This window comes from Macrobrachium nipponense, chromosome 19 (genome assembly GCF_015104395.2).
Source record: "Macrobrachium nipponense isolate FS-2020 chromosome 19, ASM1510439v2, whole genome shotgun sequence".
Taxonomy (NCBI): Eukaryota; Metazoa; Arthropoda; class Malacostraca; order Decapoda; family Palaemonidae; genus Macrobrachium; species Macrobrachium nipponense.
The window spans coordinates 34,503,852-34,521,046 of record NC_061088.1 but is presented as its reverse complement, the minus strand read 5'-3'; the positions used below and the strand labels follow the sequence as shown (position 1 = coordinate 34,521,046).

General features: G+C 34.0%; 1 long non-coding RNA gene across 1 annotated transcript in view; it reads left to right on the top strand.

Moving 5' to 3' along the window:
- The first annotated feature begins 8,500 nt into the window (after positions 1-8,500).
- LOC135216053 (uncharacterized) overlaps positions 8,501-17,195 on the top strand; it is a 32,651-nt gene continuing 23,956 nt past the window's right edge. The window contains exon 1 of the long non-coding RNA XR_010314792.1: positions 8,501-15,108. This is a non-coding gene — a long non-coding RNA (uncharacterized LOC135216053). The remainder of the gene's footprint in view (positions 15,109-17,195) is intronic.

Below are 17,195 nucleotides of genomic sequence, written 5' to 3'. Positions count from 1 at the left end.
TTGTATTAGAATTTGACGCAGTCATCAAACTTGAAATGTGTATTCTTGTATGAGACTATGGCGCAGTCACTGAAGTTCATGTCCATCTAGGGAGGTGTTGATCGATCCCCGAACCTAGGAAATGTCTTGACCTGATTGCTTACAAAGGGACAAACTGAGTGCAGTGGTTTGAAAGACTGTACTACTGTTCATCTTATATTTTGGAATATTAATATAGTAATTATAAAAGTTACCATGAGACACAGATAAATACAATTTTATGCCTTTGAGACTAAAGATCAGGGTCTTTACATATCCAGAACTTGATACACATTTTATGAATATGAGAATAAGGAAGACCACCGATTGCACTTCATTGATACTCAGGGCCGTCATCTGGTCTCTAAAAGTTGTGGGGGCCGGGGCACTTTCTAAAAATTATAAGGCTAATAGTATTGGCAAATGAAGCGAGAAATTTTTTTGAAGAATTGAACATGATTTGGTGTATTTTAATGCAATATAAAAATGAATGTATTGATGATATTAAGGGAAAGGATGATTTGTCTGTCAATATTAGTCAGTCAACAAGTTTATAAGTCCACAATTTACAGATCGGATTAAACACAGTACAAGTCTTCTGTGACATCCGCAATATACCGTTCCCCTTAACTCTGTAGACTATGATCAGTATTTGATATTAAAAATTTTACATTTTTTAGGTAATAAAAATAAATATTATTTTATGGTCCAGTATATTATAGGATTTATAGGACTGCAATGTTGGTTTAAATATCTAAGGTCAGGGATGGTAGCAAAAGCTGTAGTAAATAAGTGAATGACGAGTGAGAATGTACAACTTGTGAGAGTACTCTGTAATATAATTAATTCATAGCACCCATACATCTAGTGTCCAGTCCCGTCCCTTACGACGCCCTTAATTGGCTGTTGATCAGCCAGTCACAGGCCTGGAAAGTTGCAAACTGGTCAGTGTCTTAAAATGCCGTATAATGATCATCTATGCTCCGACCTCACCTGACAGAGATGTCTTTCAAAAATTATACTTTCATTATACCTCAGTTTTACCCAAAGAACAGTAGTGTTTCCCAATTTCATCACTAAATATTGTCAAGCCAATGATTTAAGGATTTTAATGGTATATGAATTATGTGATTCAGGAAATGTAATGATAAAATATGTAAAGTGAAATAAACATGAAATTTTAAGATAAAATATATTCTTACAACATGGCATCGCAGTGCATTCATCATTTATCGTCTTGTGTTTCATACGGGATTGTAGCTTAAATGTCACGGATATGGATAACAATTTAAAAAATATTATAGGTCTGGCTATCAATATGAAAATAACAACCAAAAGATTTAGAATATTAATCTTTCTCTCTCATCTTTGTGTCCCTTGATAGAAGTAGACTTATAGGGGGAGAAAAAGAAAAATAAGATGCCATTATCGTCACTATTATTATCACAATTACCCTCTTTCATATCCTACAGTGGGAATCTGTACTTGAAAATAATCTTTACTAAAAGAGATATTGATAACTTATGGGGTAAATTCATTCATCCTATTGGTTTTTCTTTCACTACAATCTTTTCTTCATTTCTGCTATGTCCCTCTCATTATTCCCTTTTATTATACATTACGATTTTTTTATATAGAGATTTCCTTTTTAGGATATGAGAGAGGGTGATAATGATAATGACAGTGAGGATAATGACCTCTTATTTTTCTTTTTCCCCGTAAAGGCTGGATCACACTTTGGCAAATCAAGCCTGCGACCATCGTAAAAGCTGTATTACGGCCGAATTTCAATCAAGTTTCCATGTTTCCTCACACTTGCCAAGTTTCATGAAGTCCACCGAGTGATTGCGATAACTAGCTGCTGCACTTACGAGGCGTGGTCGAACCACAACAACTGCCAGACGTCTCCATGCCATGCCAACCTATGTAAGAACTCAGCCGACATATGAGAGTGTGACTTAATACTCTTTAAACTGACGTAATGTGATTATGGCAGAAGTAAGTAGCAATTTCGACATGCGGTGTCCATTACGATTTACGTGACATACTTGGCAACCCCTCAAGTTGTGTGGAGGGGGTATGCAGTAGCCACATTGTGACACATGCATTTCAAGCTATAAAAAAATTCAAGGGCAGAATTTAGGTGACAAAGCTGCCTTAAATTTTATGCTTTGATTACCATATATTTTGGATTCAAGATTTTCAGTATTTTTTATATACTGTTAGGGCCGAAACTATCGTATACATGAATAAGACCCAAAAAAACCTTAGATTATATATATATATATATATATATATATATATATAATATATATATATATATCAGTGGACAACACCCCCCCCCCCCCCCCCCCCCCCCCCGCCCCCCCCCCCCCCCCCCCCCCCCCCCCCCCCCACCCCCCCACCCCCCCCCCCCCCCCCCCCCCCCCCGTATTCACGTTCTCCGGATTTGCGGACTCTCACACTCGCGGATTTCTCTCAGGAACGTTTCCCGGCGTTATTTGTGGAAAATTCGCATATTTGTGGTATTTTTCTATGAGAAATATCCACAAATTCCTGTTTTTTTTTTATCAATTTCATCATAAAATGCCTTTTTGTGATAAAACTTAAAAAATCCAAGTATAAAAATTTTTAGTGGGTTTTTGTTGAGTTTTAACTAACAAAATAGGCGGTTTTCAGCGTTTTTATAGGGGTTCCAACTATTCGTGGGCTCCAACTACTCATGAGGGGGGGGGGGGGGGGGGATCTGGTACGCATCCCCGCGAATACAGCGGGACCACGGTATATATATATAGTAATATTTATAGTAATATAAATATTTTTGACATTTCTTCTTATAAAACTGTATTTTTGCTGCTTGCGCTTTCATTCCTGCAGTATTTTTATTGCTCTCAACATCAACGGACATAGTAATGATCCAACATGGCCTGTGCTAGTTCAGGATCATCTAAGTTTTCTAGTATCAGGTCCTGATATTGCTGAGTCTTCAAAACTTCCTGTTTGTTCATCTTGAGCCTCTGTCTGCACCTGGAACGTGAATGACAAATTCTCACCACCTGCTTAAATATAATATTCCAACACATTCACGACACAGTTTACGTATGTTGTAGTACGTCTGACTTTTTGTTAAGTGTCGTAACTGCCTTATGTCCGACGTAATTGCCTTTACGTCAGTCAATGTCACCAAAAAACCATTAAAAGTGGGTGTGGCATACAACTATGTACATTGTGTACATCGCACCATTGTCATAATCAGCTGATTTTTTTTTTTGTAGCCCAAGGCTTGCAACTACCTGCAACTAATGCCAAAACAAGCCATTACGACAATCGTGGGCTCGAATTGCTGATGTCTGATCTGGCCTTATGACTTCTTCTATTGAGGGATCGTGATCATGTTGACTGATCATGTGACTAGTACATGACAACAGAAGATGAGAGAGAGAGAGAGCCTAATATTCTTAATCTCTTGGTTGTTATTTTCATATTGATAGCCCGACCAATATTTTTTTATTTTGGCAGCATTGTCCTCCAAGACATTTAAGCAAGGATACTGTATGAAATACAAGACAATAAATGATGAATGCACTGTGATGCATTATATTTTATCTTAAAATTTCATGTTTATTTCACTATTCATATTTTAGCATTAAGTTTACTGAAGCACAGAATTCATATACTGTATCATTAAAATCCTGAAATCATTGGCTTGACAACATTTTGTGATGAAATTGGGAAACACTACTTTTCTTTGGGTAAAACTGAGATGTAATGAAAGTTGTAACTTATGAAAGACATGTCTGTCAGGAGAGGTCGGAGCATAGATGCTCATCATATTATGATGTTTTAAGACACTGACCACCACATATACTATACTTGCGTATTATGCGACTTTTGAAGCCCTAATTATGGAGCTGATTTTAAGGGGGTCGCATCTTACATGAGATATAAAATTCAAGTATGTAATAATCATATATAGTATTGTATGACAAAATACAGACGTAATGGATAATGCATCTTTTTCATGGATCTTTTAAAAAGTTATATTTTACTTCATTGCATCCAATAATATTATATGTATTTTCATATTACTATTTGTTTGTATTATAAAATACAAACATAGTAATCATGTTTTGGTTTGAAAATCAGCTGAGGGCAATTGCAAGTAAGTTTGTGTTTGCTCTGTTGAACTCAAATCAGAGCGACTTTCTTGCTTCTAGTTAGCGCAAAGTGTTAAGTGGAAATATCACTTGAAAACTTATCGTTTGTGAACGAAATTTAGTTATTTTTTCGTTAGTAGATGGCGCTGAGGGCATTATTTCATATTTCGACTTAAAAACACGTAGTAAAATGACAAATTACCTTGTCTTATATGAGTAAAGTATTTAGATATTTTACGCTCACTAGAAGGAACGCAATTCGCTCCAACTTGAGTTAAATATGGATAAATAAACTCGTATTCGCCATCAGCTGATTTATAATCCAAAACACTGACTGCTTTGTTAGTATTTTGTGATATAATAATATGAGAATACATAAAGTATTATTGGATACTGTAATGTATAACTTTTTAAAAGAATCACGGAAAAGATGCATATTCATTGTTTTTATTTCGTAAATATACTAGCCGTCAGCAGCCTGACATCGCTCAATTAGGTATGCTGATGTCGGTCTGAATCTGATTCACGTTTTGTGTCCATTTTTTTCCTACTGACATGTCATAGTCAGAATGCATTGAACATCCAAAATTGGTTTATGTTAAATTATTAAATTATATTGTATATGTAGTATTTAAGTTTAATGAATGTTTAGTACAATAACCAAGTTAAGTAGGCATCTCGTAACTTTTGTCATGTGTGGCAGCTGAGAAATTACTCTGTATAGAATAAATGAAGCAGCTAAACATTTTTTTACTATAAAATTGTGATTTTTTTGCAAAATTATCTGGCAACACTGCAAGTTCTTGGCTTGATAGAGATCTGATCATCTGTGTGAGAAACGAAGAGTCAGAGATCAGCTAAAACCAAGCAGTGACTGGAAATAAGATAGAATCTTCCTTGTAGGCTCATGTTCCCCAATTCAAAGCAGACTTGTGAATATTTTTGAAAAGATTCCATTTTATATGGCTTAAAACTGGTAAGCCTAGTCCATTGTATTTTACCTGAAAATATAATTTGCTAATTGCACTTCATGTAAATGTAAACAGTTGGAGTTTTGTTGATAAAATGCCCATACAGGCAGTCCTCGGTTATTGGCAATCTGGTTTTATGATGCTCGTCTAGCGTCATAAAATCGATGGTTTATGGCGCCATAACAGGCTTAGTTCCAGTTATCGGTGCCGTAAGGTGCCTTATGATGCCATAAAATATGTAACAGAGGCGCCATTATGGTGCCATAAATCGCCACGTTTCGGTTAATGGCGGTTTTCGCTTATCGGCACTCCTTCGGGAACGGAACCCCTGCCGATAACCGGGGACTGCCTGTATCTTTGGTGGTTATTGTTCATGAACCCAAACTGTTTTTTTTTTATTGAATTTGGAGTAAAGAAATTACACATATACCATGTAGTTATTATTATGTTAAGGGGCTATTTATGATAATAATTGTTGCCATGGTACTGTGTGAATCATAGCCATATGCATTAATATAGTTCACGGGTTGTGAAATAAGTATTTCTTCCACTATTATTCATTTAGTTCTAGTAAATTTTCATTTAGATTTTATTGATAATGTTTGGTTTTAGTCACAAATATATTTTTATACCCTATCAGAATTATATTTTGAAAGCTTATATTGATGATGACGATTCTTATTTCATATTTTAGATGAGGTTATTTCAAAAGTTAATGAGGTGCTTGTATCCTACATGCTCATCAGTGCTATTTGTTTCCCCACTGATTTTTAGGTGCATACAAATATGTCTCAAGTACTAGCCCATAAAATTGATATGTATATTATTGAAGCATGTTATAAATGTAGAGAGGCAACTATGAACTGGTGACTCCATGGGAAATTGGGGCTCTCATTCAAGGCTTAGTAAATTATAAAATCATGTTTCTTTTTTTCTAAATAAAGTGATATCAGACATAAAGTGAAGTTTAATATTACAAGAATTTATTTGCTACCCAATATTTTAAAAGGTAATGAGTTGGGTAGCTTTACAGATACTACAGTATAATCCTTTGATAAATTTGGATTTTCATTAGGTAGCCCAATTTTGAGACAACTCAGGCTCCAGTGGTGTTGGGTTAGTTAAGGTTCATCTTTACTACTGCAGTACGTAGATGGCTTTATTGAGTATTACTGTTTTAGTGTAATATTTCTCAAGTTCTTTGTGAAATACATTATCATTCACTACCTTTGAGAAAAATACCATGTTGACAATGTATTGTGCTACAACTTCTGTACTACTTGTTGCTATTTTATGGACTTAGGATGTTCTCCAAGTATTTGGAGCAGGGAAATAACTTTGTAGATTAAGTCATAGCTAGGTTCAAAAAAAAGAAAAGTTTAAAATACGATTAATTAGATGTAGGATTGTCTTAACTTTCAAAATCTCAGGTACTACAATATCGCTTTCAGTAAGGTAGTTTGTAGAGTAGAGCACAAAAGTTGCTTTAACTGAAAACCTATTTACAAGGATTTGGTGTGGTTGTTTCTTGCTGAAAATGGTTTCATAAAAGTTGCATCCTTTGATATGCTGATGTTATAAAATGATGTCATCTGTTAGGGGAAATATGTAAATTGAACAAACATTCTGATGTTGGAGAGTGATTGAGCCCTGGCTTAACTATATGTAATGCCACACAAGTAAGGGTAGTTCAGAGAGTTATCATTAAACCAGACCAAAGTAGAAAATCACAAATATATGATAAGATATAAATATATTATTATATGTGTATCAGAATTGAAATGTAATGTAGTTTTAACTAATATATAAATATTAGACAAGAGTACACTTACATTAAGTAAACTTTCTATTTTTGGTCTTTTTTTATGTGGTGTTATTTGGCTTCAAAAAATAAGAAGAAAAAAGCATTCTGTCATTTTAAAGAGAAAACCACACACAATACAAGAAACTAGTGTGAACCAGAAGAGAATATATTTTCAAAGAAAAGTTTTCAATACCCCAATCCAACCCCTACCTCTATTGTAAAAATCTCAGGTGGTTAAATTACATCAAGATTAGGATGTCAAATTTTAGGTGGCTCTGTAATGCTTCATTGTACCATTTTGGTGTGCAAGGGAGTGCAGGACTTGGTAAGACTTTGTTGCCACTAAAGAGCGAATCTTATAATAATAGAAACACTACTACTTTTTACTGCTTTTCCACTCATGAAATCACGACTCACACAAAACATGAATACAGACATGGAAAGACTTAAGAAAATAAGTCAGTCATATGGAGTAGATATTAATATTGTAAGTACTATAGCTGAACTATACATTATGTTGTCCACATTCAGTGTACGTACATACTGTTGTAAAATTAGAGGAACTTGTTAAATAAGTCAAAGGCATTCCAAAATCAAAAGATGTAGGAAGTATTTTTATTTTCAAAGTATCCAGGTCGAGATTTCTTTTAAGTAGCAATAATAAGGTGATGATTGGCTGAGATGTTTTATTATATTGAATCTATCTCTTGGTAATAGATTAACTCATCCAGTAAATTATTAAAGCTTTGTGTATCAGATCTCATTACTGTAGTAGTTGGATCAATTCTAAGTGTATTGTGGTTAGCACTAGCTGAATTTTTTGTGATCTCTTAGCACGTCTTGAAGTTTTCCTTTATTTCTCATTTAACTTTGTCTGTTGACAGAGATGTTGCAATGAAGAAGTCTTACTTTTATGTATATTGTGATTTTACTACTACGTACTTGAAGAGCTGTTAATAGCTTGGTCTATAAGTATGAAGCAATAAGATCACTGTATTGAAGGCTAATGCAGTTTTATTTAAGCAATATTTAACTTCTACAATACATTTTTGTATCTTGAATAAGTTAAGAGGCTTTCATCTGCCAGTAATCTGATGCTGCCTGCATCATCATTGTGGTCTAACATTGCATGGATTTTAGCCTTGACTGTTTTGTAGAATACTCTCTGCTAGCTTTAATGTTTAAAGTTTTTACTGTCATGCATGGAAAGATAGAACAAAATTTAGGAGTCCTTATCTGAAATTAGCATTGTATAACTTTTTGTAGTTTAGCTTTTTTGTAGTTCTAGCTAGCCTGGAACCAAGTGTTGTATTATTTATTCATAACATCCCCCCAAAATATATTTTTCATTGATACTTTAATTTTTTTGTAACATAATTTCACTGGTATTGTTCCTCAGCCAGTAACATCTAATTATTCTAGTGATCCCTTTTCATATCTGTAATTTGCCTTTTTATTTTGTGAAAAGTAAGTTATTTTGTAGATTTTTATTTTAAAGTAAATTATTTTGTAGCTTGCTTCAAGCCTTAAACAGTAATATACTGTACAAATATGTAAATCTGCAATGAACTGAAATGATCTCTGCATTTCTTGATATAATAGACCTACATTTGTTTACCAGTATCAAGATTTAGCATTTAGTTGAGGTACTATGCCTTTTATGTTCTAGATCTGATTTAAATTCAGACTGCTGAACATAAGAAGAGATCACTCATAATTTAATTTTCTGGGCTCGGCCGTGTCGCTCCGTAAAATACGTCCCTTTTAGCAATCCCTTTTTTTTTTTTAACTATGTCTTACACGATTCATGAAGGAAAAACATTTGTTATCCTCAGGTGAGAATTTATCATAGCTGGACAGAGAGAATGGTCAGAATAAACTGGTTAAAGTTTCTACTTTTGTGGTAATTATTTCAGGTCTGATTACATGCCAAACTGCTTTTATGCCATTAAATTTCTGGCTTAATCAGGTTCTTACATAAACTGAGAAGTAGCTTCTTCTTGATGGTAAAAAAAAGTGTCTATTAGAATTTTTTTTAATACTATCCCTCTGCATGTTTCTGGTGAAGTACAGGCTATGTAGCTTTTTGGTAAACTATAGTCAGAGTTGGCTTTGCAGTGAATTTACTTCAATGTAATCCAACCTTTGCCACTAGGATTCCTTATCACTGAAAAATCATGTCTAGATCTGGGTAGTTTTAAGCTATGTCTAGTGGTTTCACCGTCCTTTTCTATTAGTTTTATCATGATAGGTAAATTTTTTTTTATTCTTTTATTTCTTTTGTATTTGTGGGAATTAATGTTCTTTTCCACGAGGCTTAATATTGGAAGGCAGAATGTTTCTCTTCATGGTAGACTTTATCTATTATTCTAATACACTATTCTAATATTTTATCCGAGTCACTTACCAGATGATTATACGTTTGCTGTATTTGTACAGTATTTTTAGTACGTACTTCATGAATGGCCTGCTGGCCTGGGTACATTATAGTATATTTGTTTCATGTCAATATCATTCTGGTTCTAGAGAAGATATTCATGTTCTTTAAGTACAGATGCCCCTTGAACTTTGTGGGGATTAGGGGTATCAGCTCCCCACAAAAATTTAAAATCCTTGAATAACTCTTGATCCCACGATCTTAAGTCTTAAAACTGTACGTTGTATTGTTGGTCATAAACTTTATCAGTATTTAACATTTTAAAGATGATTATTTACCAAATTATTTATATTATATGCACAGAACGATATGCCCCGTTTGGGTTACAGTACTGTCTAGTAGTAAGTGTACTAGTATATAGAGAGAGGGATAATAGTATACAAATATTGTACCTGGACTACAATACTTCAATATATGTAATATTGAAACAGTACCATTAAAAAGGATTACTTTAATTTTAAAAATTGTGTAACTTTATACATTGTGAATACTGTATATGCTAAAAGGAACCACTTCTTGATAATTGTTTCACACAATTACTCAGCAGTTTTGGTTGATGATGAAAATGATGACCTAACTCAAACATGCTGATGTAGTTCTTGCTGTAAAGTTATTACACTTACATAAATACACACACACACACACATACATACATATGGATGCAGGTCATTGGGATGTTCATGTTGTTCAATACATTCTATGAAAAGGAAAAGGAGTGACTGGTCTCAGATTCTCTCTGATAGAATGGGTGGAAAAAGAGGTAGGGATTCTGGGTTTTACCTCTGGGATATACATAGAGATTTTTGTAATGCTTTCTTGCTGTATCATTTCTTTGAAAAATATTTTTTTTAGTGTAACTGTATTTTTTGCAATTTCCTTTGCTTTCAGGTCATGTATGATTGACTTGTCAGTAGTATAGTATCATTGCTATAATCCATGAGAGTGGGTAACCAATGAAATCCTGCTGCAGTATTATACATCATAAACTTACCTGGCACCGTTTCTTCTGTATCTTCTAGTACATAATATAGTATCTGTTGGGTTTAGCCCCACCAAGTGAGTTGTAATCTTAAAGTTCTGTAAGATGCATAGCTTATACCCTTTCCAACACAACTTATCTGTAATAAATATTTCTTTGATTATTTCTTACATAGGCTCCTTGTTAAATCCTGTGAAGCTATTGACACTTTATGGCCGAAGTTTTACCTGGCATGAGGCTTGATTTCTTGGCTTTTTTTTTTAATGTTACTTTTGGCATCAGCAATTTTATAAATTTCCACATCTGCATTACATTTTCCTTAGTGGGGGTTATTTTCCTTAGCCTAAACAATACATAGAATACAGAGAGTAATGGGCCTTAAACCTTATGGGTACTCTCAGTGTCAGAGAATAATAGACAACTTTGATGTCTCCAGTCTGGTACATGTGTAATTCTAAGTTGCCAGGTCCATTTTGCAGTGTCAATAAGGCCCTAAAAGTCAGTTGAGTACTGTTAGGGTTTTTTCCGACTTTCTGGACAAAGCATTAATGAAGCTACTTATAGAAATGTGTTCGGGTATTCCATGCCTTCTTTTGAGGGTGTCAGAGATGTGTATTTCTGGTAATATAAGTTCATTCTTGACGTGGTTCGGGAGTCACATAAAGCCGTTGGTCCTGTTGCTGAATAACCACTGGTTCCATTCAACGTAAAAACACCATACAAACAAACAAACAAACAAATCTATGCCTTCTTGTTATGTATCCAAAAGACTAGTGGTTAGCATTTATTTTTTCCAAGGCTTGGAGGTTAGCAGCTCTTATAAATTAGAGTGCTCTAATCATAAACCCAATGGTATTAGCACAAAGTAGCAGTGTTAATTGCTTTTGTCTTAAACCTGGTGCTCAGTTCTCATCTTGGCTAAGTAATGTCTTCTGTGGTATTTCTTCGCAGAACAGAGTGCTTTAATTCATTAATGAATACGTACCTGCTCCAGTAAATATTTTAGCTCCTTTACAAATTTTTTTATGGTGTTACAGTGAGAACAGGAGATAACTCAGTGACCTTGCTAATGCAGATGCAGTTGTAAGCACAGTAGAAGAGTCAGGGTGGCTATGGTCATGGGTGACTGTAGGCCTATGCAATAACATTTTGTTTTTTGAGATGATTCAGTGACAACCCAAGTTTGAGTAACTCCATCTATAAAAGCGTAGGTTCGTATGTTAGGAAAAAATACAAAGTACTGTAGACTTTGGTATTTTTATGAAGTAACTCACAATCAGCTTGATGATGTACTAATGGGCAACTGTAGCATTTGAGTCCACAGAACATAGAAAGTCTAGCAATACAGTCGTTTCTTTGGCATTTATTTAACACTTTTAGCAGCTCTTGAAGCTTTGCACTTTGAGTAAATTCAAAATTTTACTGCTGTACCACACTAAAGGTACAAGAAACACAAAAACTATTAATCACTGCATGTGACAAAGGTGAGTGAGTTGAGTCTTGGAGTTGAGACAAATGACTTTAATCCCCCAACAAATCACACTTCTGCTGTATTCCTGTGAAATGTAACATGTAAAAAAATTCACAAATCTTAAATAAAGTAAGTAACATTGTTAGTAAATGAGGCAATAGTATTTTAAATATTTACAGCATTTTTGGTTACCTCTACTTTTCCAACCTGGTGGGCATTGTGTGAAACATTAGCTTTGTTTACATTTTTCTCAGCCATGGACGGCAATGTTCGCGGTTTGTATGTGAATGTGTTAATATTTTATTCTATTATTGTGACAGTGATTTTTATATAAACTATATAACTAAAAAAGATTAATATATATATGTTTTATGCATTGATTGCTTACTAAACTGTTTTCAGTTTTCTTATCATCTCTAGATTACACAAGTTATCTTTGGTTATATGCAAATAATTGCAAAACTCCAAAACCCCCTTTAATTATTGATGAAAATTCTTCAAGTACGTATAATCAAATCCATATGAGCAATATCATGAAAAAGTCATGTTTAGAGCAACGTTGTTTGTACATATAACACAGTGCCAGGTCACATGATAAGTTATTTGGAGATGGTGGTTCTGTTTTGTAGGATGCTTCTGTATCACAAGTAGGATTTCTGAAAGTATCAGTGTTACTGCCAGGCTGAAGTTGATGAACATAAGTACTAATCATCTAGCACTAGATGAAGTTGCAAGGGCAGTTTGAATAAAATGATTAAGTTATGTGAATATTAAGGATAAGTTATGTGAATATTATCCTTAATATTCGCAAAGTGCATGGTAGCTACACACACTGTGGTCTAAAGTTTGTATGCCATTTATTATTTACAGTTCCTATCACAGTGATAGGCCCCGTGACCCTCGGTATTCGCTATTCGCAGGGGATAGGGACCACAACTCCCCACAAATTGCTAATATCCTCGAATACTTGGCACCCCTCTAAAAATACTTATAACTTCCCATTCTGAAAGTTCAAACACTAAAAACTCCCTCTGAAAAGTTTACAATTGCCCATTTTAATAGTGTTATCATGAAAGATGTATTTAGTAATGAAAATATGAAAATACAGTAATTAGTGATTACTATTTCTCTATGAAAACTACTGCAAATAGATGAATTTTCCACAAGTGATGTGGATACACGTTCCTCAGAAAAATCTGCAAATGGGGAAAGCCACGAATCCAGAACCGCAAATTGCTGGGGGTCGACTGTATAGCTCTAGTTTTATTTTATTACTGGCAGAAGGATTGTCATTGTGTAATTAGTAAGTTCAGACTTTTTTGAACCAGTTTGTTAGCCTCTTGTAATATGGTGATTTATTTCCCTTTTCTCCATTTCATTGAGGACACTTATTCCACCCATCAGCTCATACTAGAGGGTAACATTGCCTCAGTATGCTGTCAGATTTGCGTTGTGGGGTTTCCTTCCTTGATAGGTGATAGTTGCTGATATAAAGATCTGGCTAACCCCTATGATCTTAGTATTACTATACTAAAAGACATCAGGTGTTTGAAAGAATTTAATTACATATTAGGATTGGACTTAAATTTTTATACTGTATTTTTAGATTTTATCTCTACCATAGTTATGTAACAATTAAGCTATTGCTATGTAACATTCATGCAGTGTGTTTATAATTATGATTATCATCTGCTCAGATAGTTATTTTATGTAGAAAATCAAATTTAATCACATATTATCAACTAGTTTTTTTTTATTATGATAGCGTTTGATGAACCTCAGGAGCTTAATATCCCAAAGTTATTTCCCTATACATATCTTATTTTTCAAATGTTCTGATGACAGGTTTACAAATAAGTGATCTTCATGGATTCATATGCTACATGAGTCCCTTATTCTCTTTTTATGACATTACTATTGACAGGCCTCAAGGGATTATATGCCTGAAAAGAAGTGCATCTATTTGCTTATGTTGTAATAATAAGATATTTTGTATTTTGATGAAAGAAAGAATCACTAACACAGGTTAAAAAGAAGAAAGAATCACGAACACAGGTTAAAAAGAATCACAAGCCCAGGCTGGTTTTTACAGAATACATACTGTAAAAGAGGCTGTAAAACCCTTTAATAAAGGGCATGAATAAATGTAAAAAAAAAAAAGTTCATGGCATGTGTACAGTAATTAGTTACAGCTTTAGTCATCCTACTCAGTTGTCCTACTTTGTGGTCTGCCTGCAATCTCCCACCCCCCCCTTCCCCATTTGATAAAGTATAAATTTGATTCATTGGCTGTGCAGCTATTCTTTGGGATATTTAGTTTAGACAGCTTGTGGATATGGTTATTACAAATGATAAGTTTCCTTATTCGGTACAAAATGTTCTCATTTCCTTTCATCGCCAAACACTATGGTATAAATGGCACAAATAGTTTTACAATTCTAAAATGCTGTAGTGTACCTTGGCAAATTGATGTGTTTTGGGAAAAAGGTGATTTACTTTTATGTACGTACTATAATATCATCTCACTGAAGGAATTTTACAGATTTTTCATGCTACTCCGTTACAGTGTTTAATGTAAGGGCCTGAATCACATTTAATCTATGTGCACTATGTGTGTATAACAGAGAATAGAGTGATTTTCAAGATTGTTATTTAAAATCATATATATTCAGAAATCATTAGTATTCTAATTTACACTAAAAAAAAACAGCTGCCTGTGAAATTCAAAAGCTTTCCTTTTAAAATTCATTGCTTTGCAGAACTATATGCAATACCCTGTCTAAAATACTCAAAGTATTTTGAATAGACAAGCAATTAATTTTTAGTCTTATTCTGCTGGCCATAAGGATTTGCTCATTAATGAGGGGGAAATTTCATCCATAAAACATTGAAGGAGTGCGACAAAAAGAAAAGGAATAGAAACTGGTGCTAGAGGGGACCCTTATTGAATAGTACCTCAAAGAACCTTTTATGGTCTTTCCTTTAGTATTGGGAATTTTTTATTTTGACAGTGACCTATTTCAGTGTATGGTTATTATAACTGGTTGTGAAGACTTAAGAGATGGTTTACTCTGTGAGTTGCCCTGCACTTTATTTCATATTTTGGAAAATCAGAATAATTTTCTTGAGGAAGTTAAATCTGCATAAATTGGTGTTCTCATATACTATTTATTTTTCTGAATATTAGTAACAAATTTTTTCTTGTGCTCTCTTTACTATAGGGTGATTGGTGATTAAGAACTTAATACAGTATTGTTAGAAAGAAGCTGGAGTAAGTTTTTCCTTTGGTTTTGTCCTTTAGTTTATATTGATATTTGTCTTTGAGATTCTAATTTCTTTCAAAAGTGCTATTAGGTGTAGGGACCAGTGATAGTAGTTTAGTTCTGTAATATTACTTGTATTACAAAGTACAACACTTGATTTCTTGTAAATTATTTCTAAAAAAGTTAATCTTAAATAACAATAGAAATTTTCAGAATACAGGCAGTCCCTGGGTTAAGACGGAGGTTCCGTTCTTGAGACGCGTTGTAAGCCGAAAATCGTTGTAAGCCGGAACGTCGTCAAAAATCCTAAGAAAACCTGACTTTTAATGCTTTGGGTGCATTGAAAACTATGTAAACTGCATTCTTATGGCATTTTTCACAAAAAAAAACCTTCAAATATTGATTATTTTGCATTTTTGGTGTCATATTTCATCTGCCAGATGAGTGTTGTAGGCGTCATAACCCTGGAACATGCGTCGTAACCCTGGAAATAATGTCTGATGAATATAATTGAAAAGCGTCGTAACCTTGGAACGTCGTAAGCCGAGACCGTCGTAACCCGGGGACTGCCTGTACATTTGTCCTATTACCTGTGTGACTTATGTAGTAACATAGTACTTACTGTATTATACATCTGGAAGGAAAAAAAAATTTGGTGTCCTGTCTTTTGGTATTATTATTTTAGTAATAGCAGTAGTAGCAGAAGTATGATAATAGTTTTATCTTATTTCACTTTTAATTAGTTGATGGATTTTTATACATTAATTTAAACCTTTAATCCAGTATTACCTTTCAAACTTCTTAAGAACTTATGATCTTGATGGGCCATCACAATATGTGCTTATAAGTAAAACACGCTGTGGATTAAAAAATGAAAATGACAACCAAGACTGAAACTAATAGCAATGAGCCCCCATAGTTTAATGTTGTATGTTATACTATGGTTATTGAAAGCTGTATATTATTTGGTTATTGAAAGGCCTTTATAATCATTGTCAGTGTTTTGTCTGTCCCACAAGGAAATAAATCTTTTATCCTTTGCAATAGGTTATAACGTGTGGAAGCACAATGCTGTAACCTATCAGCAACCTCAAATGTCTTGCTTGAGCTATATGAAAGTGTTGATCAATGAGAGACAGTATTTTAATCTTACAATATAACTGTACCTTTACTTTAAAAGCGAACGCACTAAAAATGATTTCCTAATTTTCCTTTCTTAACATTAAAAGTTGATGATTAATGTTCATTAATTGTTTCTGTCCTACCTAGTATTTAAGGTTTGCTGCATTTTTCTAAAGGTTTTCAACCCTATATTTTCATTCTAATTTTACCAATGTTTGATTTGATTTTAGCCATATTGCGCTTAGTACTGTCAGGGAGGGATTTCTTTTAATTCCAACTACATCATTTGGCAAAAAATGGTAAAATTATCTAAGGAGTAACCTTAGAAAAGTTAAGGAGTTTTATGTACAGTTTAGGAGGGATATACAGTCAAACCATGGTTTCCATATTTTTGTATGCCTCTCTTTTCTTACTTTTCTGTTTTTGTAGACTTTTCTCTATGAAATTTTGTCTTGGTTATTATATGTTTCCTCAGTTTTTGAACAGTTAGAAACACTCCGTCCATGGCCCAGCGTGTGACCAAGCTCTGCATTGAGCACCCAAGCAAAGCATCCCATCTTCTTTCGTGACCCATTCTGCTTTTGTGTTCATTGTTTTTGTGGTTTATGTATTCAAGTGCAACTGCTAAAGAACTCTTAGCAAAGTGTTGGAGGAAGTTTCATGTTGATATCAGTGAAAAAATGCCTACAACAAGCGCTGCTGTTAGTGAATTTAAGGCCAGCCGAGGCTGGTTTGAAAAATTCAGAAAACGAATGGGCATACAAAATATGCCTGCTTCAGGGTTAAGGACATGTTTGCAAAGTGGAATGATGTAAAATAATTTGTGGAGAATTGTCATCCCAACAAAGAAGTTGTAAACCATGTCTCCAACATGTTTAATGACAATGTTGTGTTCAACTTTAGGCAAATTTTTAAGAAATGCCAGAAACAAATGTCTCTGGACAGTTTTGTTCTGCAACAGGGGTCCAGTAAC